The following is a 26,236-nucleotide window of genomic DNA, read 5'->3' on the forward strand; positions in this document are numbered from 1 at the left end:
AGGCAACTTTTTCACCCCACTTTTAAGTTTAATCAGGATTATTAACATTTTTTCCATCACTTTCTTAAATCTAGACAATTGATACAACAGTAAATCCAGCCCTGATTTATAGCATCTGAGGATTTCTGAGGTGTAAATGCTCACACTGAAAATTTAGCCATCAGTAAGAGACAGTTCCAGCACACCCCTGACCCCACCCACCTCTAACCTGGTCCTCTAGTGTTATTCCATGGGATGCCAACTTCCAAAACTCCTGCTCCAAGGTGACAGACATCATAGGAAATGATTGTGCAATCATAGAACTTCTAACTGGCAAAATCTTTATGAGATTATCTAATCTAACCTTCTCATTTTATGGATGAGGAAGCTAAGGCCCAAAGAGGCTAAATAATTTGTCCAAAGTCACACAGCATATTAGAGGCAGTGCTAGAAATGGGATCCTGGTCTCCAGACCATCAGTTGAGGTAATAATAATAATAATAATAATAATAATAATAATAATAACAATAACAATAACAATTAATAATAATAATAATGTTGTTATATAATGCTTTAATGGTTGTAAAGCACTTCACAAATATGATCTCGTTTGATCACTACAACAACCCTTGATGGTTAGGTACTATTATTATCCTCACTTTATAGATGAGAAAACTGAAGCATTCAGAGTTGAAATGACTTGCCCAGGGTCACACAGCTAGTGTCTTCTTACGATCTCTAAGAAGCATTCTAGCTCTAAGCTTCTATGATTCGATAGATACTGGCTTTTGGGTGCCTGTCCTTAGAAGCCCAGCCCCCTGGTGATAGGCCATGTGTGATGAACCATCAATGCCCATCTCTAGATGAAGCAGTCAGTCCCCAGAAGCCCTGCCCATAAAGTCCCTCTAGCTACGTCACTGTCCCTGGGCCATCATGACCCAAAGCTGTCACTGCTCCTGAAAAGCCCCTGGGCTTTTCTTCACCATTGACCACGCCAGTAAAACACCCAACTCCAGCCCTCTCCCCAGCCCCAATGCCAAAGCCCAAACAAGCCTTCAAAAGGGTCCTGAGGACTGGAGGAGAAGAGGAAAGCCAGACCCCAAGCTCCCTGGAGCACTTGTTGTGGGGAAGGGAGGAGCTCTCTTCCTGACCCTCGCCTTGGCCAAAGTCTGACTCTTGCCTAGGAATGCCTAGGCCTTCACACCTGCCCTCAGGGCTGCACCATGGGCTAAGGCCCAGGGAAGTCTCAAAGAAGGACCACTGTTGGGAGGATGGGGGGCTTCAAAGTTCTAGGCTCTCAGCTTGAGGCTTCAAGGCTCTTTCAGGATCATTGTACCAGTGCAGAGATGGATGAAGACCTTGACTTTAAAGGGTTTCTCTTACAAGCTAAGTGCTTAATAGAAGCTTATTCTTTTCATTCATTTGTTCATTTATTCATTCAGTTAAAAAAAAAAAAAGCAATGGGTTTGAATCCAGAGGACCCAGAATGGAATCCCAGCCTTGGCACTTAAAGTTAGCTTGACTTTGTCAAGTGGCCTAGCCCCCCTCAGTCTCTTCAGCTTCAAAATGAGAAGGCTGAACAAGAAGACCTCTAAGTCCCCTTCCAGTTCTAGATCTGTGGCCCTAATTAGGCACCTACTGTGCGCTGAGCATTGTAGGAGATACGAAGCTCAAAGGAGGCACAATCCCTACATTCTACGAGAAGTTCATTGGAAAAGAAACAGAAGAAAGAGCTGGGTGAGTCATGAGAGGACAAAGGCCTCTTCCTACAGAGAAGGCTTTGTGCAGGGGCAGCATCTGAGCTCTATTTTAATGGAGATGTAGAAATGCCACTGAAGAGGGGAAAGGAACACCTGGCAGGCACAGGCAAAGGCGTGGAGGTGGGAGAGCAAAAGGCATGTTCTGGAGAAAGGGAGGGTGTGGCAAACAGATGCCCAGTTCAACTGGAACCCGGTTTGGCTGTGAGGAATTACAGGTCAGTCTGCAAGGGGGGCAGCAGGGGTCTGCCAGAAGACGCTTGAACAGGCTCATGAGAGTTGATTATTAAATTTTCAATGTGGACATCTAAACCTCAGAAATCAGCAAATGCTACAATTGAGGACTTGATTTATTATTTTGTCAATTGTCTAGATTGAAGAAAGTGATGGGAAAAAATGTTCATAATGCCAAGATCAGTTGTTCAACATTTACCAGCGCACCATGGAGGATGGTGCCAGATCAGGGAGGGCCATGAATGCCTCATAAAGGACCCACTCTTGGAAGCTTTTCTGAATATCTAATTCTAATTCTTCCTGCTGTCACTCCTGCCCATTGTCTGCCTCCTTCACGTACCCAGACTACTGCATCGAGTTCCCTGCAGGGGGAGGTGTCCGGGGTGGGGGGTGGTGCCAGGTTTGTCCATCTCTCCTCTCCCTGTGCGGGTGCCCTCCCCAGTGAAGGGCTGAGAAGACACAGAACAGGAAAGTTAAGCTTCTCAGTGTTGTGCCAACATGGCCCTCACAGCCGGCAACCTGACGCCTTCCTCCTGCCTCCTGCCAGGCACCTGTCTCTGCTCATCAGGGATCCCCCTTGTACTGACCTTTGGCAGACCCCCCAGAAGAACCAAGCGGCTGTTATAGGAGGAGTGAAGTCGCCTGGTCTCCTCCTACTTTGCTGAGGGCAGGGATGGGAGGAGGGAGGTGACTTTCGTTGCTGACAATGAGAAAATTAGGAGGGGGGTGGGGATCAAGTCAGAGGGGCTTCTGGCAGGAGCTGGCCTAGGTGTGGGCTCAAGGAATGACATTTTCCAGCGAGTTTCAAAAGTACATAGAGCCGGAAGGAACCTTGGAGACCATCTAGGCCAGGGGTTCTTAACCTGGGATCAACCTGGGTCTATGGAGAGATTTCAAGGGGTCTGTGAACTTAGATGGGAAAAAATTATATCATCTTTTCATTAACCTTCGGTTTCCTTTAGAGTTCTGTGTATGTGGTTTTATGCTTTTAAAAGCCTGATTCTGAGAAGGCGTCCACAGGCTTCACCAGACACTGTCAGAGGGGTCCATGATGCAAAGAAAGGTTATGAGCCCTGGTCTACTCTGTTGTTATTCAGTCATTTCAGTTGTGTCTGACTGTTCAGGACTCCATTTGGGGTTTTTTTGGCAAGGTTAGAGGAGTGGTTTGTCATTTCCTTCTACAACTCATTTTGCAGATGAGGAAATGAGGCAAACACAGTTAAGTGACTTGCCCAGGGTCACACAGCTAGTAAGTCTCTGAGGTCAGATTTGAACTCAGGAAGAGGAGACTTGTTGACCTCAGGCCTGGAACTCTATCCATTGCACCATCTAGCTGGCCCATCTGCTCTAACCTCCTCATTTTACAGATGAGGAAACTGAGGCCCAGAGAGAGGGAAGTGACTTCCCCAAAGTCATATGCAGAGTCAAGAGTTGAACCTAAGTCCTCAGACTCAAAATTCAGCAGGCTTCCTATGTCAGCACATCACCTCTCCATCCTTCCCCAACCAACCCTGAGCTTGAGATCAGGGACTTATTGCTGGATGGGCATTAGAAATTAGGGTATCTAGTGTGACTCTCTCACTTTCCACATGAAGGAATAGTCAGACAGAGAAGTCCAGTGACTCCCAAGGCCTAGTCCCAAATTCCTCCCCTCCCCTCCCCTAGTATTAACTGGCAGAATCAGGATCTGATTCCAGGTCCTCTGGATTCAAATACAGTTTCTTTGGACTATCCCATGTTGCCTAGATGAATGAATGAATGAATGAATGAATGAATGAATGAATGAATGAACAGTACTGAAATTTGAACCTGGCCCAATTCAAGTATTCTTCTACTACACTATACTGACTTCGCATGGTCTCCATCCCTAACTTCTTAAACTGAGAGATCCACTTCATCAATCTTGCCCTCAGTCTCCCACTCATTGCAATGGGGGTGTTGAGATGGTATTTTTTTAGAGCATCCAAGGTCCCAATGCAGTCTGGGATGGGGGGGGCACTGAGGCACATCTAGCCTGTTTGTTACCCTTAGTCCTCCATCCATCACAAGTTAGGGAGCTGGTGGTAAGATACAGTTTGTCCTAGCAGGTTTCCTTTCCCAGCCGTGCTTGTAATGAGGTTCAGAGATGAGGATGTTTGCCCTTACCAGAGCACAGCCTTGGTGAGCTGCAGGGGAAGTAAGCAGGGATTGAAACCGGCCATTTTGCTTAGCATAGATGGCTTGTGTATAAGTAAAACTTTTATGCATGAGTTTCCCATCTCAAAGAGACGAGCGAGAGTCAAGAATGCACTGATCTCAAAAGTAAATGCTGAGAACTATCTTTGTATGTAGTTGGAAAGAATACTATTAAGTGCAAAAAAGGAGTAAAAAAGAAAAGAAAGAATGCTCCCTGGGGTACCTCTAACCATGCACCCCCCAGCCCCAGCCCTGAGCACACAAAGCAGCTAGACCAGCGTTAGCCTGAGTAAGGGGTCTATAGCTCTACCAAGGGGTCTAGCATGGGGCGGGTGGGTGCTTGGAGAATCAGATTCTGTTAAGTAAACAAGAGACCCAGGTCAGGCAGGAAACTTGAGGATCATCCAGCTAATGGCAAGCCAGCTGCTGATTGGGCTGCCCTGAGAGGCATCAGCCACTGTGGGGAGCTGGGGGTGGTGGTAGAGAGAAGCTGATACCCCTCTCATACTGCCAAAGTATATTTGGGACCATTTGCTTTCCATTTTCCTTAGTCCGCTGGCCAGCTAGATGGTTGGTTACCTTCCAAAGAGCCCCCATCGGAGTATATGCCCAAGATCATCCCAACATCAGATTTCTGACACATTCAGAGGGCCATAGAGCCAACTGTTTAGTTAAGAGTCATCTGTTGTGCTTTATTTAGGCCTTTGGTTTCCCATTCTTAAGTTAAGATTTATTCTTCTTTGCCCCAATGGGCCTAAGTGAGATTAGTGATAGAATGATAACATTTACACATATTATCTCATTTGGTCTGCACATCAGCCCTATGAGTTAGGTACTATTCTTACACCCATTTTACAAATGAGGAAAATGAGGCAGATGGATGGAGTTTTCAAGGAGGTTTCTAGTCAGTAAAAGGAAGGACTTCCCAAGAATTGTTGCTGTTTGATGATGAAAAGAACACTTTTGAGAGGTAATGAGCTCCCCATCATTGGAGCTAAACAGATACTAGATGTTCACTTGTTGGGATGGAATTCTTGCTCAGGTATGGGCTAACCCAGATGGCTTTGGAGGTACCTTCCAGTTCAGAGATTCTATGAATCTGTGAGCAGGATTCTGTGATTTCTATTCCCTGACCGTCTCTGTTTCTGTCTCTGTCTTGGTATCTCTCTTTTGGGCCTTTTCATTTTCTGTTAGAACTTCCTCAAGGGAATTTTTAGGAGGACAAGTGAGCCCAGAGCTCTCAAATATGGGACCCTGCGGTGTTGAGGGTAGTGAGTTCCCCATCATTAGAGGTCATCAAGGAAAGAATAGATGACTACTTGTCACGGATGTTGTAGAAAGGATTCATGATTTGGGTAGGGCTAAATGCTAAGTCTCTGATTCCCCTTCTTGGCCTCCCACCCTCACAACCTCTCATATTTATAACTCCCAGCCTTTTAGATGGCTAGCCTCTGTCATGGTTGGACCCCTATGGCCTGTCTCCCAGTCTACTGGTCTCACATCCCATAATCTCACATCCTGCCCACTTCACCTCTCCCCACCCTGGGATGAGGCTACCTGCCCATCACCCCTAGCCCTAACTCTGAATATCTCACAGGCCTCTTGCCCAAATCAGGTTATCAGATGACACCTAGTTTCTAGCCTTTTTTTCAGTAGATATATGGGGAGCATAGTTCTAGAGTCAGAAGGGACTTCAGAGGCTCTCTAGATCAATCCCCTCAGGTCCAGAGAGGTTAAATGATTTGCCCAAGATCACCTACATGGTGCGAGTCACAGCTGGGATTTGAATCCATTGTTCTTTTGACTTGGCAGCTAGGTGGTGCAACAGATAGAGTGCCAAGCCTGGAGTCAGGAATACTCCTCTTCATGAGTTCAAATCTGGCCTCAGACACTTACTAGCTGTGTGACGCTAGACAAGTCACTTCATCCTGTTTGCCTCAGTTTCCTCATCTGTAAAATGAGCTGAAGAAGGAAATGACAAACCACCCCAGCATCTCCCCCAAGAAAACTCCAAGTAAGGTCATGGAGAGTCAGACACAACGAAACAACCCTTTGACTCCAGAACTGGGGACCCTTCCACCGTACCATGTCTCCTGCCTAGATCAGAGACCCTGACAGTCACTGACCCTTGCAATCCAATGGTCCTCATCATTTAGCAAAGATCCCAGTAGATACCACTACTTATTCCACAGATTAAAACAGAGGATTTTGGGAGTCCATGAAGGAGAAGAAAACCATTGATATTTCTGTCAGGGCAGGATAGGCCTAGGGAAAGATCATCTTCCACAATCTGCACCCTCCTCCTGACTTCTCTAATTCTGTTGATCATTATAATCCCCCAGATTTCGAATTTGACCCTTCTGTGTGCTGGCAAATGTTTAACAACCTGGGGAGGGGGAGGGGGAAAGGGAGAGGAATGAATACTGCATTATTAACATTTTCTCCATTACTTTCTAAGTGTAGACAATCAACGACGCAAGAAATCAAGACCTGCTTTGTAGCATTTGTGACACGTCGGAGGTGTAAGTGAAAATTTAACAATTGGCTCTAGCCCTTGACCTGGCCCCAGCATGCCCCTGCCCTCCCTTCTCCTTTAAGCAGATACTCTCCCCCAGGTCCTGCTGAACTCTCTCTCATCCTTTCCATGGCCATCCTCACTACCCTAGCTCTTTGTTATCTTTTGTCTGGGTGGGGGGACTCTGTTGATGATGGAGCGCTCATCTCTTCTCTCCCTTTCTTTCTTCTTCTGAAATATTCAGGAGTGACCCACAGAAGGCCCACTTTGGAGGCCACAGGGCCATCCTTCTGGACCATAACTCTGGAGGCCACTGGGCCTGAACTAAGATGGTGGCCTCGAGTGTGGAAAGGAGGGAAGAGAAATCAATCATGGAATCATTGGTCTGGGTCTGGAAGGCGTTTCTGAAGTCACTCATTTTACAGAAGAGGAAACTGAGCCCCAAAGAGGTGACGCAGCTTGCCCAGATTCCTACGTCAGAGTGGGGATTTGAGCCTGTGTCCTCTGACTCCAAGTCCCACATTCTTCTCACTGAAAACTCAGCCCATTGAAATCACAGGGACCAGACTCGCCTTAATGGATAGACTCACATTATGGAAAAGCCTCCTAACAATGACAGACCCCCAGATGGAACACGCTGCCTGGGAAGGTAGTGAGCTGCCCTCCCTGAAGGTATGTTAGTTCAGGGATCACATCAAGGGGATTTTTGTTAGGTCTAGATAGGACCGAAGAGTCATCAGGTTCTTCTCTTTCCAGTTCTGAGGTTCTGTGATTTCCTTCCCAGGTTTGGTTTTGGCCACTAGTTGAAGGTTGGGGCTAGGCCCCACGTCTCCCCAGTACCAAAGAGCAGAGAATTTTCCTGGAAGGGACACAAGCCCCCAGAGCCCTATTTATAACCTACTTCTTGACTTAGCTGAGTATTTATAGACAGTGAGACATTCTCCCCAGCCCTGACACCACACAGGCCTCCAACAGAACGGGGAATGGGGGGAGGGGGTGCAGGGAAAGGGAGAGGGATAATCTGAGCCCCAGAAAGGCTGGAGGATGGGCCCAGAATCCTCAGCTATGGCTTGGGGAGCTGGGCGGGGCAGAGGGGTGTTCAGTAGGGGGTTCTTGATCCAGCCCTGGAAGTGGTGGTGGGGGAGAGGGGGATGGAGGTGATCCTTCCACACTGCAGCGTTAGCTGGCCAGATCAGCTCACATTCCGTGTATGCCTCCTCTCTTCATACCAGTAAACTCAGGTTACAGTAAAATCCAGGACACCTTGCAGAGTTGTGCATCTATGTGTACAGACTTCAGATGTCCCCCAGCTCTACTCCCTCATTTTACAGATGAGGAAACTGCAGCTTGGAGACATTAATGCCCAGCTCACATAGCTAATAAAGGTGGGAGGCAGGATTGGAATCCAAGTATCCTGGTTTCTAGTCCAGGGCTCTATCTGTTAGGACACATTGTCTTTCTTGTGGTTTGCAGGGCTGTTGGAAGGATGATTGAATCTATGCAGGTGATATCTTGGGGCTTTTATTTTGTCCCAGTAGTAAGTCACCCCCTTTCTTCCCACTGGCTATCCCTCTGAGTCAGATCCAGGACCCAGCAGCCTAGTGACCTTACAGTGAGGCCCAGAGCCCTCGCTCTGATTTAGCAGAAGATGAGAATGACTCTGAGACCAAGTGGTGGGCTCAAGGATCAGTGAGGTGGGGATGGAGGGCTTCAGATGAGGGGGTAGAGCATCAGGGACAGAATGGGGAAGGAAAGAAAGGACAGAAAACTGAACTTTAATGACGTACCTCCTGGGTGCCAAGCATATGCTAAGTGCTTTACAAACAGTATCTCATTTGAACCTCACAATGACTCTGGGAGTTGGGTGCTATTATTATCCTCAAATTTAAAGATAATAGTAATAATAATACCACCAACAAATAACAGTTAACATTTATATAGGGCTTACTATGTGCCAGGCGCTTTATAATTATTATCTCATTTGATACTTGCAACAGCTCTGGGAGGTGTTATTATCCCCATTTTAAAGATGAGAAAACTGAGGCAGACAGCGTTTAAGTGACTTGCCCAAGGTCAAACAGCTGTCCAAGGTCAGATCTGAACTCAGGTCTTCCTGACTCCAGACCCTACTCTTGATTCCAGATTTGCTGAGGAAAAAGGCTTGCCTTCTTCTCCCCCCTACCTCCCTGCCCCGCTCCAAATGAGTTCTGTAAAAAACACAGTCAAGGAAAGGGTCACTGGCAGCAGAACTATTTAGGTGGCTGATAGCATCAACAGTGCCTCCTTGGTCCAGCATTCAGAGCAGCTTGAAAGTCCAGTGGTCCACCTCAGGAGATAGTGAGTTCCCCATCACCGGACATATTCAAGCAGAAGCTGGGGATTTTATCAAAAGAATTCCTACTGAGGTGGAGGTTAGACCAAGTGACTTAGGACGTTTCCTCCAGCTCTGAGAGTCTGTGATTCTAGTCCCCATCCAATAAGACCAGAAATGATTCTCTTTGGAAATGAGCCCAGAAGAAAGGAACAAGACAACCGCGAAGAACTGGGCAGAGCTGGGTAGCCCAAGCTCCCTCTGTCCCCCATCTGGCAAAGTCAGCGCACCTGCCAACCACATGGCTGGGGAGGCAGGGTGGGGCTTCAGGTGGGAGAGAAGAGAGAGGATTGAAAAATGGGAGTGGAGAGGGCAGTGATTCAAGCACCAGAAGGTCCCATTCTTCTTGTACTTCAGAAGGATGAGTTACATGCAGCTGTGTGTGGATGTGTGGATGTATGTGGCGGGGGAGGTACAGTGGGGGCAGTGTGTGTTGGAAAGGGAGTTAGTGGGGGGCTAATAGATAAGCCAGTTCATTTCTAGCATTGAGTGAAATCATCTAGGACAAGGGGCTCAGTAGATAGCTCTGGACCTGGATTCCGGAAGACCTGAATTCAAATCCAGCCTCAAACCCTTACTTAAGCTGGGTGAAATTGAACAAATCACATAGCCTCTGCTTGCCTCAGTTTCCACATCTGTACAATGGAGATAATAATATAACTTATCTCCCAGGGCTGTTGTGAGGATCAATAAGATAATATTTGCAAAGTGCTATATAAATACTAGCTATTATTATTGTTATTATTACCAGGTCCTGTAAAGAGATTTCATAAGGCTGATTAAGTCACTTTGTCCCAAAATTCTGAAAACTCAGACCTGGGAAAGACCATCTAGTCCAGATGGTCCATCTTGCCCTTTTTGGTGTCCTGGACCCCTGGGGCAGTCTGGCGAAGCATTTGAACCCTTTCTCAGAATCAGGTTTTTAAAAGCATCAGATAAAACACACAGCATCACCAAGACAGCCAGTTATATTGAAACAGAGCTAGCAAAATAATCAATGCACAGACTCCCTGAAGATCCCACCTAAAGAACCAAGAATCATCCAACCCAGACCTGAGTTGGAATCCTGTCTGTAAGATCCCGGACCAGTAAGCCCTGGGCTTCTCTACTTGAAGACCCTAATCTTGAGAGAGACCACTGCCGCTCTTCTTTGATGATAAGGATCTTAGGGTTTGGACAAGCCAAGGAATCTCTCCTGCTGAGATCACCTGGCAGGCAGCTCCAGCTGAGCTGTAGGGAGGGGTTCAGAGAGAGCCAAGGGAGAGACCTCTTCAACACAGAACAGCTCCCAGATCCTGGGTAAGGAGATCCCTTGTCCTCCAGCTAATATCAACCCCTAAGTGTCAGATGGAATCAAGGTCCATGACAAGGGAAATGACATGACCAAGGTCAGATAGCAAATGCCAGAGGCAGGATGGGAAGCCAGGCCCTCTCCTTTGCCTTCAGATCAAGTGTTCTTTTTACAGTATCATGATTTTTCTTTTGGCCACTTATGATTCATGATCACAGGTGAGTCACTTAGCCTCTAAGAGTCTCAGATTTCTCATCTGGAAGATGACAGGGTTGAACTCAGGGGCATTCTGGAGCCAGCTCTTACTGGCATAGGACAGCTAATTGTTGAATTTTCAGTGTGAACATTTACCCCTTGGAAACTGGCAAATTCTACAAACCAGCCCTTGATTTACTGTTTTGTCGATATCTAGACTTGAAGAAAGTGATGGAAAAAGTGTAAATAATGCAGATTCCATCGAAGGGAGAGCCGACTGTTAAACATTTACCAGCACGTCCCTGGCTGGACTGGGTGATCTCTGAGTTTCCTTCAAACTGTGACATTCTAGAATTCCTTGATTCTGTATCTGTCCCAGCAGCCAGATGCTCACACCCACCATGTTCACACACCCACATGCTCACACTTCCCTGTGCTCACATGCTCACAGAGCACTCACACCCCCACACCCATTCTCCCAGACATTCCCCTTCCCAGACTCTCACACACCCACACCAAGAACCCACACCCGCTCCCACTCAAACATGTACTGTCTCTCTAGAGAACTCACAGTGCTGTCAGGAATGAGATGGTGAGAGCAAAGTGGATTTTACTCAGAATTAGAGACTCTCAAGGGGGAGAAGGGCCCTCAGAGGCCACCTCGCCCAAACTCTGCCTGACCAAGGTATCTAGGTGGATAGAGCACGGGACCTGGAGTCAGAAGATTCATCTTCCTGAGTTCAAATCCAGCCTCAGACACTTACTAGCTGTGTGACCCTGGGCAAGTCGTTTAACCCTGTTTGCCACAGTTTCCTCACTGTCAAATGAGCTGGAGAAGGAAATGGCAAACCACTCCAGTATCTTTGCCAAGAAAACCCCAAAAGGGGTCATGGAGAGTCCGATGTTACTGAAAAATGACTGAACAACAACTGGGTGACCAAGGTTCCATCCTTAACAAGTCATCCAGCCTCTGAAGACTTTCAGTAAGGGGAAGGCAGCTCAGACTACTTTTAGACAGATCTGATGATCAGGAAGAATCCCATTATGCTCCCTGTAATCCCTTTTCATCCTCCCATTGCACAAAGTTCTTACACCCTGTGTTGGGCAGGTGATTTCATCTCTCTGGGCCTCAGTTTCCTCACCTATAAAGTGGGGGTGTGGAATTTGATGACCTTTCAGGTCCATTCTGACTCTACGAGTTGGATGCAGGGCCAGGACTCTTCCTGGCCAGCCCACCTCAGTGCAGGAGTTCAGCTGGTTGTTAATCTGATTGCTACCCACTGGGTGTGGAATCTAGAAGTGGGCTCCAGGGACCTTCATTCTAGCGCTCACGCTGCCACTGATACTGAGCAGTTTATTTAGCCTCTGTGGCCCAGTTTCATTTTCTACAGTTAACAGGTTAGATGCCATGATGGCTGGGGCATGTTCCAGCTCTGGCCCTCTTTGAGTCGATGAGAAGTGATGTGCACACAAATAGGTAAATACAGAATTTTGCACAAAATGAACTCAAAATTATGGGGATGGGGCACTAATAACTGGAGAGGGGAATCAGCCAAGGTTCCTTATAGGATGAGGATCTTCAGTGCCTTCAGTGGAGTTAAGGTTTCTAAGAAATGGAGGTTAAGAGGGAGAACATTTTCACCACGGGAGGTGCCCCCTGCAGAGCAACGGAGCAAGGGAGAGGTTACCCACTGGCGTGGAGGGGAACAGCTGAGAAGACTGAGAAGGCAGGCTGACGCCAGATGGTGAAGGGTTTTAAATGCCAGGAGGGGCAGGAGCTCTGACTATGGCTTCATTGGTATAGAGAACTCCCAGGTGAGGAAAGACCCTCCATAAGTACAAGTTATGACTCTCTCTGCAACTTATAAATCTTAGGGCGGGGGTTCTCAAAATGTTGTGTGTCATGGACCCCTTCGACAGTCTAAGGAAAACTGTGGACCCTTTCTCAAAGCAACTTTTAAAAAAAATTGTATTTGAAGGAAATGTCAAATTTCAACAAGAGGTAAGTGAAAATAAAGATATATTTTTTACCATCACACTCCTAGGGGGAGGAGGCATCCATGAGCCTCAGCTTAAGATTCACTGTTTTAGAGATTGGCCTAGAATATTGAGGAGCTAAGTTATGCCACCAGCACGTGTCGGGGGTGGACGTTGAACCCAGATCTCCCCAACTCAAAAGGCAGTTTCTCTGTCTATTCTATCACTCCACCTCTCTCAAATGCCTGAGGTGTTTCTATTTTATCCTACGGGAACTCCAGAGTCATTGAAACTTCCTGGGTAGGGTAGTGATACGGTCAGACACGGACTTTCGGAATATCGAGCTATGTAGAGGAAGGGTTGGATGCAGAGACCAATTAGGAAGCTGATGCAATTAAAAATGTGTTTGGCCACATTGCCTCCATTCTGCGCTTGGGTAGTTCATTTTTTAATCCAAATATAGCATTTTGCACTCATCCTTGTTTGGTCTAGCATCCAGTCCAGAGTGGATTGGGGCAAGAAAGAACTGGCCTCTCCTCAGGCCCACCCCACAAGCCATGTCAGACAGGCTAGACCATTCTCTCTCTCTCTCTCTCTCTCTCTCTCTCTCTCTCTCTCTCTCTCTCTCTCTCTCTCTCTCTCTCTCTCTCTCTCCCATTCTCTCTCTCTGTCTCTCTTTCTCCCCATTTCCTTTTCTGATTATAACAGCCTCAGAAAAAATCCAGCCTTGGCTCAGCTCAACCAAGGTAAAAGGGATTTATTCAGTCCTATGGCCAGGATGACAATTGGCATCAGAACACTCCCAGAGATTCAGTTTATTGTTGCTTCAGCTACTTCGGTGATGTCCAACTCTTTTTGACCCCCATCTGGGGTTTTCTTGGCAAATGTATTGGGGTGATTTGCCATTTACTTCTCTAGCTTATTTTACAGATGAGGAAGCTGAAGCAAACAGAGTTAAGTGACTTGCCCAGGGTCACACAGATAGTAAATGTATGAGTCCAGATGTGACCGCTGCCCTATGTGTTCCTCATTAATTTTGCATTTATTTGCACATGTGCTATATCTATTTATTTGTATATATGTTATCCTCTACACATAGGAGAATGGTTTCATTTTTGTGTCCAGCAAAATGGTTCAGCTTTTGAAGATTTGGGTTAGAAAAACTGGACTTAAGGGAAAGGGCATCTTTTGCCTGCATTTATTATCCCCCTTTACAGTGTATGCTCTCTGCACTAATCTCCCAGATTTGGGATGATTGCTGAGAATTTCTTTTGCTTTTTGTCTACCTATTGGATTCGTTTATCCCTAACCCCATCCTGATGGGAAACTGCTTGCTATTTCTTCTCCTGGGCCACAGATCCCTTCCCAAGGAGGCTTCCTTCCCCCACCCTTTTCATTGCTCTCAATCTCCAGTCAGTTCATGCCCACTAGATCAGGGGCTTCTCGGTTTATTTTGTGTGGATCGCGGACTGCTGGACCAGTGTCTGGTAAACCTGAGGGCCCTTTCTCAGAATAATATTTTAAATGCATCAAATGCAACACGTAGGATTACAAAGGAAATCAATTATATTTAAATCCAAATGTTTAAAAAATATATTTTATCAAAATATTTTTAAAAGTTCACAGGTCACAGAATAAGAACTTTTGCAAGAATCTGACATTAGATATTCCCTCACTGCGCCCTGACAAAGTGGGGACTGTCCGAAGATACCTCCTCCAGGAGGGAATGGGATTTCAGGAAATGCCTCCTCGGTGCAAGACTACACCAGGGGCCAGTGAAGGTAGCTGAAATGCGATAACCTTTGCCTTGTTAAGCAAGTAGAAACAGTCATGTCTACTTTCACCGTGCAGGAGGGGGGCCTGCGCCTTCACCACAGTCTATATTCCTGACCTTTGGGGCTTTGCTATAAACAGGCACTGCCTGTCATCATCTCTGGGTAGCACCAGAAACAAAACACACAAGCAAGCTTCTGGTGGGAAATTCCAGGAATGCCCAGCACAACCTTCCCCAGAATAGCCAGGGTCAGAGAATCATAGGATGTCACAACTGGAAGAGACCACACAGGGCATCCACTGGAACCCCTGGGAGCCCGGGAATCACTGCTAAAACATCTGGAAAAGTGGTCATCTGGCCTCTACTTGAATACCTCCAATGATAGGGAACTAATCCTGTGAGATCGGCCCATTCCATTTTTAGACAAATATTATTGCTGGGAAGTTTTGGGGTTTTTTTTTAAATATCATACCAAAATCTTTGGTTCTAGAACTTCTGCACGCTGATACTAGTTCAACCCTCCAGGGCCAAGCTAAAAAAAAAAAAATCTAACCTCTCTTCCATAAGGTAATCTGTAAGCTATTTGAGGACAAGTATCCTCCCCCTCCTCCTTTTATGTTCCCCAAGATAAACACTCCGGGTTCTTTGACTTTATCATCAAATGACATGGTGTCTGGTACCCTCACCATCTTGTTCACCCTTCTCTGGAAAGGGTTCAGCTTATCAATGTCCTTCTTAAAGTATGCTTCCCAGGACTGGCCAGAGTGCTCCAGCTGGGCAGGATCATGGCAGAGGAGAGTAGGACCACCCCATCTTTTGTCCCAGATATCAAACACTGCTCCATTCTTGCATGTCTTCTTGGGTTCTGGCTCATGTTGAGCTGACAATTCACTTAAACCCCCAAGTCTGATGGAAATGAGAGCTGCTGCCTGGTCACAGGCCCCCACCCTGGCCCCATGAAGTTGGCTTCTTAAGCCCGTCCTTTTAGGTGATTCCATTACCGAGCATATTTGCTGTTCCTCCCAGCTTGGCATCACCGGTCTGTTTTTTGGCTTGGCCCTTTTGCCCTCCTCTAAGTCATCTATTAAAGTGCTGAGCGGAGCAGGGCTGAGGACCGAAGCCCCTGGTAATCAGTCCACTAAAGGCCACAAGGGGCAACCTTGATCTATCTATTCCCTAATGGCCTGGTCTCTCTCTAGGCCTCACAGGATCATGAACCAAAAGGGACTCTAGAGGTCGCCTAGCCCAACCCACCAACTTCACAAAGTCCAGAGAAGTTCAGTGATTTGCCAGGGTTCATGCCCATGTTCTCTCACTTGAAAATTCAGCACCTTTGCCACTGTATGTACTATAATGTTGCCTCTTTGGTTTCCCTCCTGGGTCTAATAAGGTGATTGAACCAGATGACTTTTGAGACCCTCTCCATCTCTAAATCCTATGATTTTCTAGATCATCTCTGAATTGACATTTCTCCATGGTGCCTGTCGAATCTATGCAGGTCCCCCTCTCCTCAGTCACTGACCCTGGCCCCCTATTCTCACTTAATCAGCCCCACTGACCAGAGGCAGGGCAGGGACTGCTCCTGAGCAGCTGGTCTCCTCATTCCAACCCCTGACTCCCCAGGGGAGAGCTTCCTCCCAGGCTGGGAAGGGAGTGGGGAGAAGGACATGTGGGGCAGCTGAGGGTGGGGGGAAGGAGCCCAGCTCCCATTACAGCTGCCCATGTGCACCTGTTGAGAGATAAATAAAGCTGTTCCCTTCAAACCTCTCTTTGTAAAGGGACTCTTCCCCCTTCCCCAGGCTGCTTAGCCTCTACTGAGCACCCATATCCCAACTACTGAGTATGGGGGCTCAGAATTGAGAAATCCAATGTTTCACTGTGGGGCTGAACCTCGGATTGGACAGCTCCTAGAAGAGGTACAGGTCCACTCTCCTGTGCCCACAAGGTCAGGCCAAGAACACGGCTGATGTCATCCGGGGAGCCAGGGTAGGAGCAGGGAGGAGGCAGGGGGAGTTGTCTGGCTAGAGAGACTGGGCCCTTCCCCATCTTCTCCTCCACCATAGAGTCTAATACAGGCCATCCAGCTGTGGGCACTGGCCTATCCCCTTACTCCAAACACCTCCGGTGATGGAACCACCTGGACCTGGCCATAGTGGTGTGGCCATTAGTTGGGGCTCAGTATAAGCATCATTTCTGCCCATCCTTTATTCAGTCTGTCCACTGAAATTAGCTTCCTTCCTGGCAACTGTCCCCTGTACAGCTCCACTTCTGCTTATGATGTTTCCTGTACCTGGAATGCTCTCCCTCTGCCAGCCCTGCTGTCTTTTTTTTTTTTTTGCAGCCCCACACTAAATACCACCTCCTCCAGGATACCTCCCCTGATTGCCTCCAGTTGGTAAAGACTTATACCCTGAGTGCTTAGCACAGTGCCTGGGATGCATAATAAATGCTTGTTACCTGACCATACAGAAGGCTCCATTTGTACCTCCCTGAGGCCCTTATCACACATTACTGACTACTAGAGTTCTTCATGTTTGTGCTGTCTAAAAGCCCACAAATGGAGGGGCCATATGTTACCTAAACATGGAAGCTTCCCCGAAGACTAGAACAGCACTACACCTGCAGAATATGCCTAGCAAATATTTGTTGAACGACTAGGACGTCAAGGTGGCCTGGTAGAAAAAGCTGCCTGGCCTTGGAGAAGGACAAGAGGCTTTCAGTCCTCACTCCATCACTCTTACTCTATGACCTTGGACAAGTCATGTCCTCTGTTTCCTCATCTGTAAAATGGGGGATGACTTTTATCTGGCCATTCAGGGCATATACAATATTTTCCACCAGCTATGTCAACAGCCTCATGGGATGGGTACCCCAGGGATTAATCAGTACCCCCCATTTTATAGATGACTGGTCTATAATCACACAGCCACAAGTATCAGCGGAGGGATTCTTAGCCCAGGTATCTTCTGACTCCAAAATGCTTCCTGCTAAGAAACCCCATGGCCCCACCTCCCTCACAGGGTCTCTGTGAAAATCAGGTAAGACAACAGATTTTTTTTTTGGCTAGGCAATGGGGTTAAGTGACTTGCCCAGGGTCACACAGCTAGTAAGTATCAAGTGTCTGAGGCCAGATTTGAACTCAGGTCCTCTTGACTCCAGGGCCGGTGCTGTATCCACTGTGCCACCTAGCTGCCCCAAAGATAACCAGTTTTACAGGTAGAGACACTGAAGCTGAACAAAGTTGAGTGACTTCCCCAAAGTCATAATGCTGTGGGGTATGCTGATTAATGTTTAACAACCGGCTCTTCAGAAGTAAAAAAGTTCTCACTGTACACTTTTAAAATTCAATCCAAACTAAGAAAGAACAGCAACCTGCATTAATTCACATTTTCTCCATCATTTTCTTACGTCTAGACAATGAACAAAAGAATAAATCAAGTCTGTTGGCCAATTTCTAGGGTATAAATGCTCACACTGAAATTTAACAATCAGCTTACAAACAGGTTTTAACCAGCTCCAGCTCCTGAGTACCTGAGGCAGGATGAAAACTCGGGTCTCTCCAACTCTATCTATCACACCACCTATCTACCTCTCATGGGGTAACATTTAGAGTGAGAAGGGAATTTAGCAATGTCTAGCTAGTTCAATCTCTCCATTTTACAGATGTGGAAGTTGAGACCCAGAGAAGGTAGGTTAATTGCCCCAGGTCACACACGGGTGGCAGAGGCAGGATCCGAACCCAGGCCTTCTGACTCCAGATCTCGAACTCTTTCCCCTGCCTCCTACTCTGTCCCCTACCACGTGTAGCTTCGTGGTATGCCCGTGATCCTGGGCTCTCTAAGGCTTTACCGTTGAAGCACCAGTCCTGGCAGATCCCCGATCACTGGGAAGGCTTAGAGGACCAGCCTGGTGACGGGCCCCACATCTGCTGTCCAGGGCTCAGCCTAACAATGTGTCAGAGGCTCACCGGTGGGTCAGTCACTGGGAGGTTGGAGAGGTGGATTTTTGGCTAGAATAATCTTCAAAGACGATGAGATACATGTCTGCCCTATCAGACTGCGAGCTCCTTGGCATAAAGGACTGTCTTTTGCCTGTCTTTGAATTGAGCACTGGGCTTGGGATCATCAGGAAGACTCATCTTCCTGAGTCCAAATATGGCCTTATACACGTACTAGCTGTGTGACCCTGGACAAGTCACTTAACGCTGCTTGCCTCGGTTTTCTCATGTGTAAAATGAGCTAGAGAAGGAAAGCACAAACCACTAGAGTATCTTTGCCAAGCAAAGTCATGAAGAGTCCGAAATGACTAAAAAACAGCAACCTACTATGTGCCAGGCTCCATGCTAAGAGCTTTACAATTATTATCTCATTTGATCTTCCCAACAACCCTGGGAGGTGGGTGCAGAGGAAACAGAGGCAGCAGAGGTAAAGGGACTTGTCCAGGGTCACCCAGCTAGGAAGTGTGTGAGGGTAGATTTGAACTCAGATCTTCCTGACCCCAGGTGCACTGCTGTGTGCCTCTGTGTACTTATCATAGTGCCTGGCGCTTAGTAGGCATTCAATAAACGTTTATTGACCGACTAGTGTGTCAAGTGAGATAATGCATATTAAGTGCTTTAGAAATACTAGTTATTGTTATTGTCATTGTTGTTACTATTACTGCTGTTGAATTGTACCGAGTTTGCTGTGTGCAATGGCGTGGGAAGGATCCCCATGCTGACGTTAGGAGGTCTGTGAAGGACTGATATGGTAGTTGGCATAATCCTAATACACACACATATCTATCTATCTATCTATCTATCTATCTATCTATCTATCTATCTATCTAGTGTGTGTGTATACACACACATATGTATATATGAGTACATATGTACATGAATGAATATAGGAATACATACACTCAGAAATGTATGTATGTGCATAGATAAAACTTCATGTATTTTAATGTATTTATTTATACAACCTTAAAACATTATATATTTTCATACATAATACTTTAAGATAGATATGTGTGTATGTATATGTATATGTGTGTATACATATATAATGCTTCAAGAATAGATATGTATATATAGTATATGTTATGTATGCATGTGTGTGTATATGTTTTTATTTATTTATGTGTGTCTGTTTATACAAAATGCTTTTAGTTGGCCAAACACTCGACATCCATCACTTGGCTTTTGGGGTACAGTGGGGAGATACAGTGGAGTCGTAAAACCATAAGGCCATGGACCCAGAGCTGGGAGGCCCCAATCCCCCCATTTTGCAGATGAGAAAAGTGAGACTCAGAGAAGCACACAGGCGAGGCTCAGAGGCAGGATTCTTATTCCTTTCACCAGGGTGGGCTGGGATTCCATCTCCATCCCCCAGGGCTGTCCTAGGTAAGACTGGGGGGGGGGAATTGTTTCTTGTCCCACCCTCCCCTGCAGCCCTTTGTGACTTCTTGGTGCTCACCCCTTTACTCTCACAGGGCCCCTGGAAGTGTTCTCCCAATGCCTAACCCTCTTTCCTGATCCTCCCTCAGGGACCCTGTTCTAAAACCAGCCTCTCATCCCCTTCCCCTTATTCTTCCCTCTCCCTTCAGAATTCAAGCACCCATTCCCTGCACTCAGCTAATGACTGATCTCTCTGAGTCTTATGTGTCATGTGTAAAAGGGAGCTGATGCTTCCCACTGGGAAGCCGTGGAGTGCAAAGGAAGATCTGGGTTCCAGTGCTGCCTCTAACATTTACTATCTGTGTGACCCTGGGCAAGTGACTTGACTTCTCTGGCCTCAGTTTCCTCACATGTGAAATGAGGATGGCTGGATTAGAGGGCTTTGGAGACTCCTCCCGACTCTAAGTCTACGACCTGTAAGACTTAGCTCCCTGGGACGTCGGGAGGATTAAATTAGATGGTGAGTGTAAAGGGCACTTTGGAAACCTCAGAGCACTTAGAGTGAATGGCTATTGTTACTGTTAACCCAAGAAAGGGGGCAGATCACCTTGTGCACACAACAGTGTGAATGACTTCTGATGGTGCTCAGTAGGATCCTTTCCCATAGGAAGCTGCATTTCATAAGAAGTCAGTGAATGTCAGCCGTGTTTTAACAACAACAGTACTCTGATGGTGAAATTCTAGGTACCATCTAGGCCACTGCCTCCTTGGCCCATGGGGAAGGCTGACTTGGCAAGCCATTGTTATAGGACGCTGACCTACTGAGCACGTTTATACACGCATACACACGTGTCAATCCCCCTACCCAGAACTGGCTTCACCACTCCACCTTAAAGACCTGGGTTCAGATCCCATCTCTGCAACTTGCTATCTGTGTGACCTTGGGCAAGAAGGCGAGCCAGATCCCATCAGGGCACCCACCAGAACCTCACCCCAGAGTCTGGCCCAGCCTTCCTAGCCCAGAGACTCTGCAAGGCCAGAGAAGAAGCCAAAGTTCCCAGCTGTCCAGTCTCCTCTTCAACTCTGGCACACTGGCAAAGCTCCGCTAGGAAGGTTGGCAGGTCACCTCAGTCATCCCTCTGCCTCTCAACATGACCCCAGACTGATGAGAGGCAGTCCTGTTTGGAAAGACCCCTGAGTCATTAATTCGAGCCCTGAGTCAGGAAGTTCTTCTCTCTGCCTAGCTAAAGTCCTAACCTCCCACCTATGCTTCTCGACCCCCCAGTGGGAGAGAACATGGAGCTAACATGATCTGTTCCTGCTGAGATCCTGCGTGAGGTCATCAGCTATCCCTGACTGCTCAGGCGTGCCAGGAATGTGCTGAGGCCTCCCTTGGAGGACAGGGAGCCCCAGGCAGGCTACTTGGGTGATTAGGTTACCATCTGGGGGCCCATGAGGGATGCTGTTCTGGGAGCCTGGTGGGGGTAGTGGGAGGGGAAAGAGGGGGTTGCAGCTGGGAGAGAAGGTCCCTTCTCACCAAAGCCCTTTTGTAAAGGGGGAGGCCTGGATTCTTATGAACAAAAAGAGTAAAGACAGCTGTGAATAAGACCGTTAGGGACAGATTGTTCTAGGAAATAAACTGGAATTATGCAAGAAAAGGGACTGAAATGTCTACAGCCCTTGAGCCAGCAATCCAACTCCCGGGTACAGACCCACCACCCCAGCCCCCAAAGGAGGTCAGAGCCGGAAGGAAATGTCCCGTGTAAACCAGGATGTCCCAATAGTATTTTTATGGTAGCAAAGAACTGGGGATGGAAGGGGTGACATAGACTGGGGAATGGGAATGTGATGGAATGTCATTCTGCTGTATAAAATGAGGACTTGAGAGAAACACGGGAAGAGCATATGAACTGATGCACAGTGGCGCAAAGCAGACCCAGGAGGATAACATACATTCTGACTATAGTAATGGAAATACAAAGAGTACTAGAAGAAAGCTGCCTTTGTTTACATCCCCAGCGCTTAGCACAGTGCCTGGCACACAGTAGGCGCTTAATAAATGTTTATTGAATTGCATTGAAATTAGAAGAACCTAGCCAACCTAGTCCTAGAGATGGCGATCATCACCATCGTCATCATAGCTAGATGTAAGACTTTAAGTTTTGCTAGGCATTTTACCTCATTTGATTAGATTAACTGAGGTCAAGAGAAGGTGACTGACTGGCCCAGGGTCAAACAGCTGATCTGAGCCAAGATTTTAACTCAAGTCTTCCTGACTCCCAAGTCTGGCTTGCTGTGCATTGTGGCGCCACCTAGTGGCTAGCCTTGCCATTTCATTGGTATAGGGGATTGCTAAGTGAGGAAACTCCTTTATCAATACTGTTCAATACCTCTTTTGTAACTTATAATTTAAGTAGTTTCCTGCAACACAGAAGGAGACAGCTAGATGGCTCAGTGGATAGAGCACTGAGCCTGGAGTAAGGAAAACCTGAATTCAAATACAGCTTCAGACACTAGCTGTATGACCCCTGGACAAGTCATTTAACCTCTGTTTGCCTTAATCCACTGGTGCAGGAAATGGCAAACCACTCCAGTATCTTGGCCAAGAAAACTCCACGGACAGTATGGGCCACTGGGTCAAGAGTCCTTCACAATTGAATAACTGGAGTACAGAAAGATTAAGACTGGCCCAGGGTCACACATCCATGGCGTCAGGTGTGTGATGGGAACCCAGGTCTTTCTGGTTTTGAGGCTGCCTCTCTATCTATTAAGCTCCTAGACACAGATAATAAAACATTCCTCCCTCCTCTTTGCAGAAAGGTGGGGGTCTATGGGGGAAGAATATTGCTCTCACCGTCAGACAGGGTCGCTTTTGTTTGACTACATTTCTTTGTTAAAAGGGAAGGGTCAGAGGCAGCTAGGTGGCACAGTGGATAGAGCACCGGCCTTGAAATCAGGAGGACCTGAGTTCAAATCTGGCCTCAGACACATAACACTTACTAGCTGTGAGACCCTAGGCAAGTCACTTAACTCCAATTGCCTCACCAAAAAAAAAAACAAAAAAGGGACAATTCATTTATTGGAGGAGGGGTAAGGCAAGGGGTGGAGAAGGAGTAAATAGACTTTGCTTTTTAAAATAAGGCATTGAGGAGCATGGGAGGAGCTGGCCAGGATCCTTCTCCTTGAAGCCGTTTGCCTGGGTCTGCTGCTTCCTACTGTCCATCAAATAAGAGACGACCTCCTTCACTTGTCATTCAAGGCCCTCCATGTTCTGGCTAGAGCCTGCTTTTCTATCTCTCTCACATAACTCCTTTTAACAGACTCTACTTTCCATCTACGATGCATTGCTTGACTGGTCTCCAATCTTATCCCCCCCTCTTCTTTGCTTACTACAGTTTGCCGTGCCTGGAACACCTTCCTTTCTTTGATTATTGATATTTTTCTCTTCCTTCAAGGCCCAGTTCACATATGACACCCCCCTCCAGGAAGCTTTCTCTGATCTCCCTAGCTACAAGGGATTTATTTTTTCCTTTTCAAATTTATTTGTCCTGTCCTCTGCACTTAGCAAATTACAAACTCATCCCGTTCTCATGTATTTATTTACCTCATCCTCCTAATAGATTTGAAGCCACTTGACAGCACCGTCTGTGTTTTATCTATGAACCCAAAGACTATAGCTTACCTAAACTTTATAGCTCTTCAGAGACACTGAACACAGTAAGAATTTAATAAAAAATTTGCGGAATTGAATTAATAATAATAATAATAGCTAGCATGTATATAGCTCCTTAAGGTTTACAGAATACTTTACAAAGATCTCATTTGAGACTTACAACCTTGGGAGACAACTGCTATTTTTAGTTCCTTTTTACAAATGAGAAAACTGAGGCAAACAAAGGTTAAGTAACTTACTTAGGATCCTACAACTAGTAAGTGTCTGAGGCTGGATTTGAACTCAGATCTTCCTGACTCCAGCTGCAGAGCTCTATCCACTGCACCACCTAACTGCCTTATTATAAAGTTGCATTTGTATCTTTGTGAGGGAAAGTGTCACACAGTGGTTAGAAATCTTGTACCTGAGTCTGGAAGAGATGGGTTTAGGCCTTGCTGCTGGCTGTGAGACCCTATACAAGTCACTTGATTTGCCATTCTTTGCATCCCAGAACTTATCAGTGTCTGGCATATAGCAGCTGCTTGGTGACTGACTAACTGATTGACTGACTTACCCTCAATTTTCTTTTTTTCTTTTTTCTTTTTTTTGGTTAGGCAATGGGGTTAAGTGACTTGCCCAGGGTCACACAACTAGTAAGATTTGAACTCAGGTCCTCCAGAATTCAGTGCTGGTGCTCTCTCCACTGCGCCACCTAGCTGCCCCAACCCTCAACTTTCTAAGACTTAAATTGCAGAGCAGAAGCTGATCTTCATTGGTAGGAAACTGGGAATCTCCCATGCCAATGAAATCACAGGTCTAGTCCAAAAAAACAAAACCAAAAAGAAATCAAAACTATCTTTGTAATCCTCACCCAGCAGCTTGCACATAGTAGGTCTCTAATAAATGTTTATTGAATTAGACTAGAAACGTGTTGCAGAAATGTCAGCCACTGAGCTTTCCTGAGGACTCCTCAGGTAAGGGAAGCTGGGAATCTATCACCTGGGTCCTCCTGGCCCTTCGAGAAGACCTTCTGGGGTGTCACCTTGGACTTCCCAGCAGGGCTGTGGGGAGGGAGCCTGGGGCTGAGGAGAGAGAGAGCAGATCCTAGGACCATAGCTCTAGCCCATCCAGGGGGAGGCAAAGGGACTGTCCTCCTTAACCAGATCTTTGCTGTTATTATTTAGCCAGGTCCAGCTCTTCTTGACTCCATTTGGGGCTTTCTTGGCAAAGATACTGGAGCAGTCTGCTATTTCCTTCTCCAGCTCATTTTACAAAGGAGGAAACTGAAGCAAATGGGGTTAAGTGACTTGCCCAAGGTCACACAGCTAGTTAAGTTTCTGAGGCCAGATTTGAACTCAGGAAGAGGAGTCTTCCTGACTCCAGGTGCCCTATAGCACCACCTAGCTGGCAATAATAACACCCCTTGGTCTAACACTAAGGCACTTTCCTCACAACATCCCCAAGGAATAGACTCATCTATAAAAAGGGAATAAGAACCATACCTGCCTCCCAGGGTTATTGTAAGGATCAAATGAGATAATAATTGTAAGCTGTCTTTTAAACCTTAAGGAGCTATATACATGCTAGTTATTATTATTAATTCAATTCACCAAACATTTATTAAACTCTGTCTATGATATACATTGTGCACCCTAAGTACATTTTTTACATGCTGTACAAAGATTATTATTTCAATTTTGTGGATGAGGATACTGAGACCCAGAGTGGTTAAGTGATTTGTATGAGGCCACACAGGTAACAAATGACAGAGATGGGATTTGAACCCTGGTCTTCCAGACTTCAGGTCCAGTCCTTTATCCCCTAGGCTTCTCTAGAGCATTCTGCTTTGCCTGACCTTGGGAAAGGAGACAAGATGTCCAGAAGGCCAGTGCTGGCTCAAATAATCCTCAAAGTTCTGGCCGATAAGGTGCAGGCTTGTTTTCCTTGTCTGTGGTAGGCCCCTGATGTTGAGGATCCCAGAGGAAATTCTGAGCTGAGTTTCAGATACTCCCTGCCCCACTGGGGTTGGCTAGGTGTTACTTCTCCCAACCCTACAGGACCACCCAGATCACGGGCCTTTTTTTCTGGCTTCCTGTCGCAGAGGGCTTGCCCCCAGGGAATTGCTGTCAGCCCAGGAAAGGCATGTGAGAGCTGGCCCCTTTGGAGCCCCAGCAAACTTTCCCACTATTAATTCAGTTTATAGGTTTGGGTTTGCCAAGTCAGGCTAATGCCCCAAGGCAGCTAGCTCCCACCACTTACAGTGCTTGCTTGGCAGGCAGGTACATAGGGAAGAAGTCGGTATAGGGAAAGGCACGGAGGAAGCCAAGCAACATTTGAACTGCAATCTAAATACCTCGAGTTCAAATCTTTACTCCATTATTGTTGTTATGATGAAATTCCTTCAATTCTCTGAGCCTCAGTCTCCTTATCCATAAAATGGGGATGATAATCTTTGTCCAACCTACTTCGTGGTGTCACTTGGAAAATATCTGAATGCTTTAGTGGGATGAGTTACTTTTACCACAATAAAGCAGGTAAGGGGGAATGAATGCCCTTTGCCATCTCTTCCTGGGATTAAGGAAGAAAAAATCAGTCTCAGAACATTTAGCTTCTCCCTTTGTACCCATTGACCGGGGTGGAGCAAGTTAATTGTGAAAGTGCCCATTACATTACAAGGGCCTGGATGAGAATTTCTCTTTGCTTGGGTCTTGCCCCATCCTGGCCAGGTTAGGGTTTGTCACCCTGAAGGAGCTCAGCTAGCCATCTAAGTTCCAAGAAGTCCCCTGGGACCCAGGATGGGTACAGTGGAAATCCTGCTGGATTTGGAATCACAGGTCCTGGGTTCAAATTCTGGCTCTGTCATTCACTACTTGTATGACCTCACCTAAGACCCAAGACTTGGGGAAGTCAACCTTCTCCGGGCCTCAGTTTCCTCATCT

At 46.6% G+C, this 26,236-nt stretch overlaps 1 protein-coding gene across 4 annotated transcripts in view; it reads right to left on the reverse strand.

The window, feature by feature from the left end:
- Window positions 1-26,236, reverse strand: part of LDB3 (LIM domain binding 3) — a 115,814-nt gene that overhangs the window by 85,324 nt on the left and 4,254 nt on the right. The gene's annotated exons all lie outside the window — the stretch shown is intronic.

The sequence above is a fragment of the Phascolarctos cinereus genome, unplaced genomic scaffold, assembly GCF_003287225.1.
Source record: "Phascolarctos cinereus isolate Bilbo 61053 unplaced genomic scaffold, phaCin_HiC Scaffold_3;HRSCAF=262, whole genome shotgun sequence".
Taxonomy (NCBI): Eukaryota; Metazoa; Chordata; class Mammalia; order Diprotodontia; family Phascolarctidae; genus Phascolarctos; species Phascolarctos cinereus.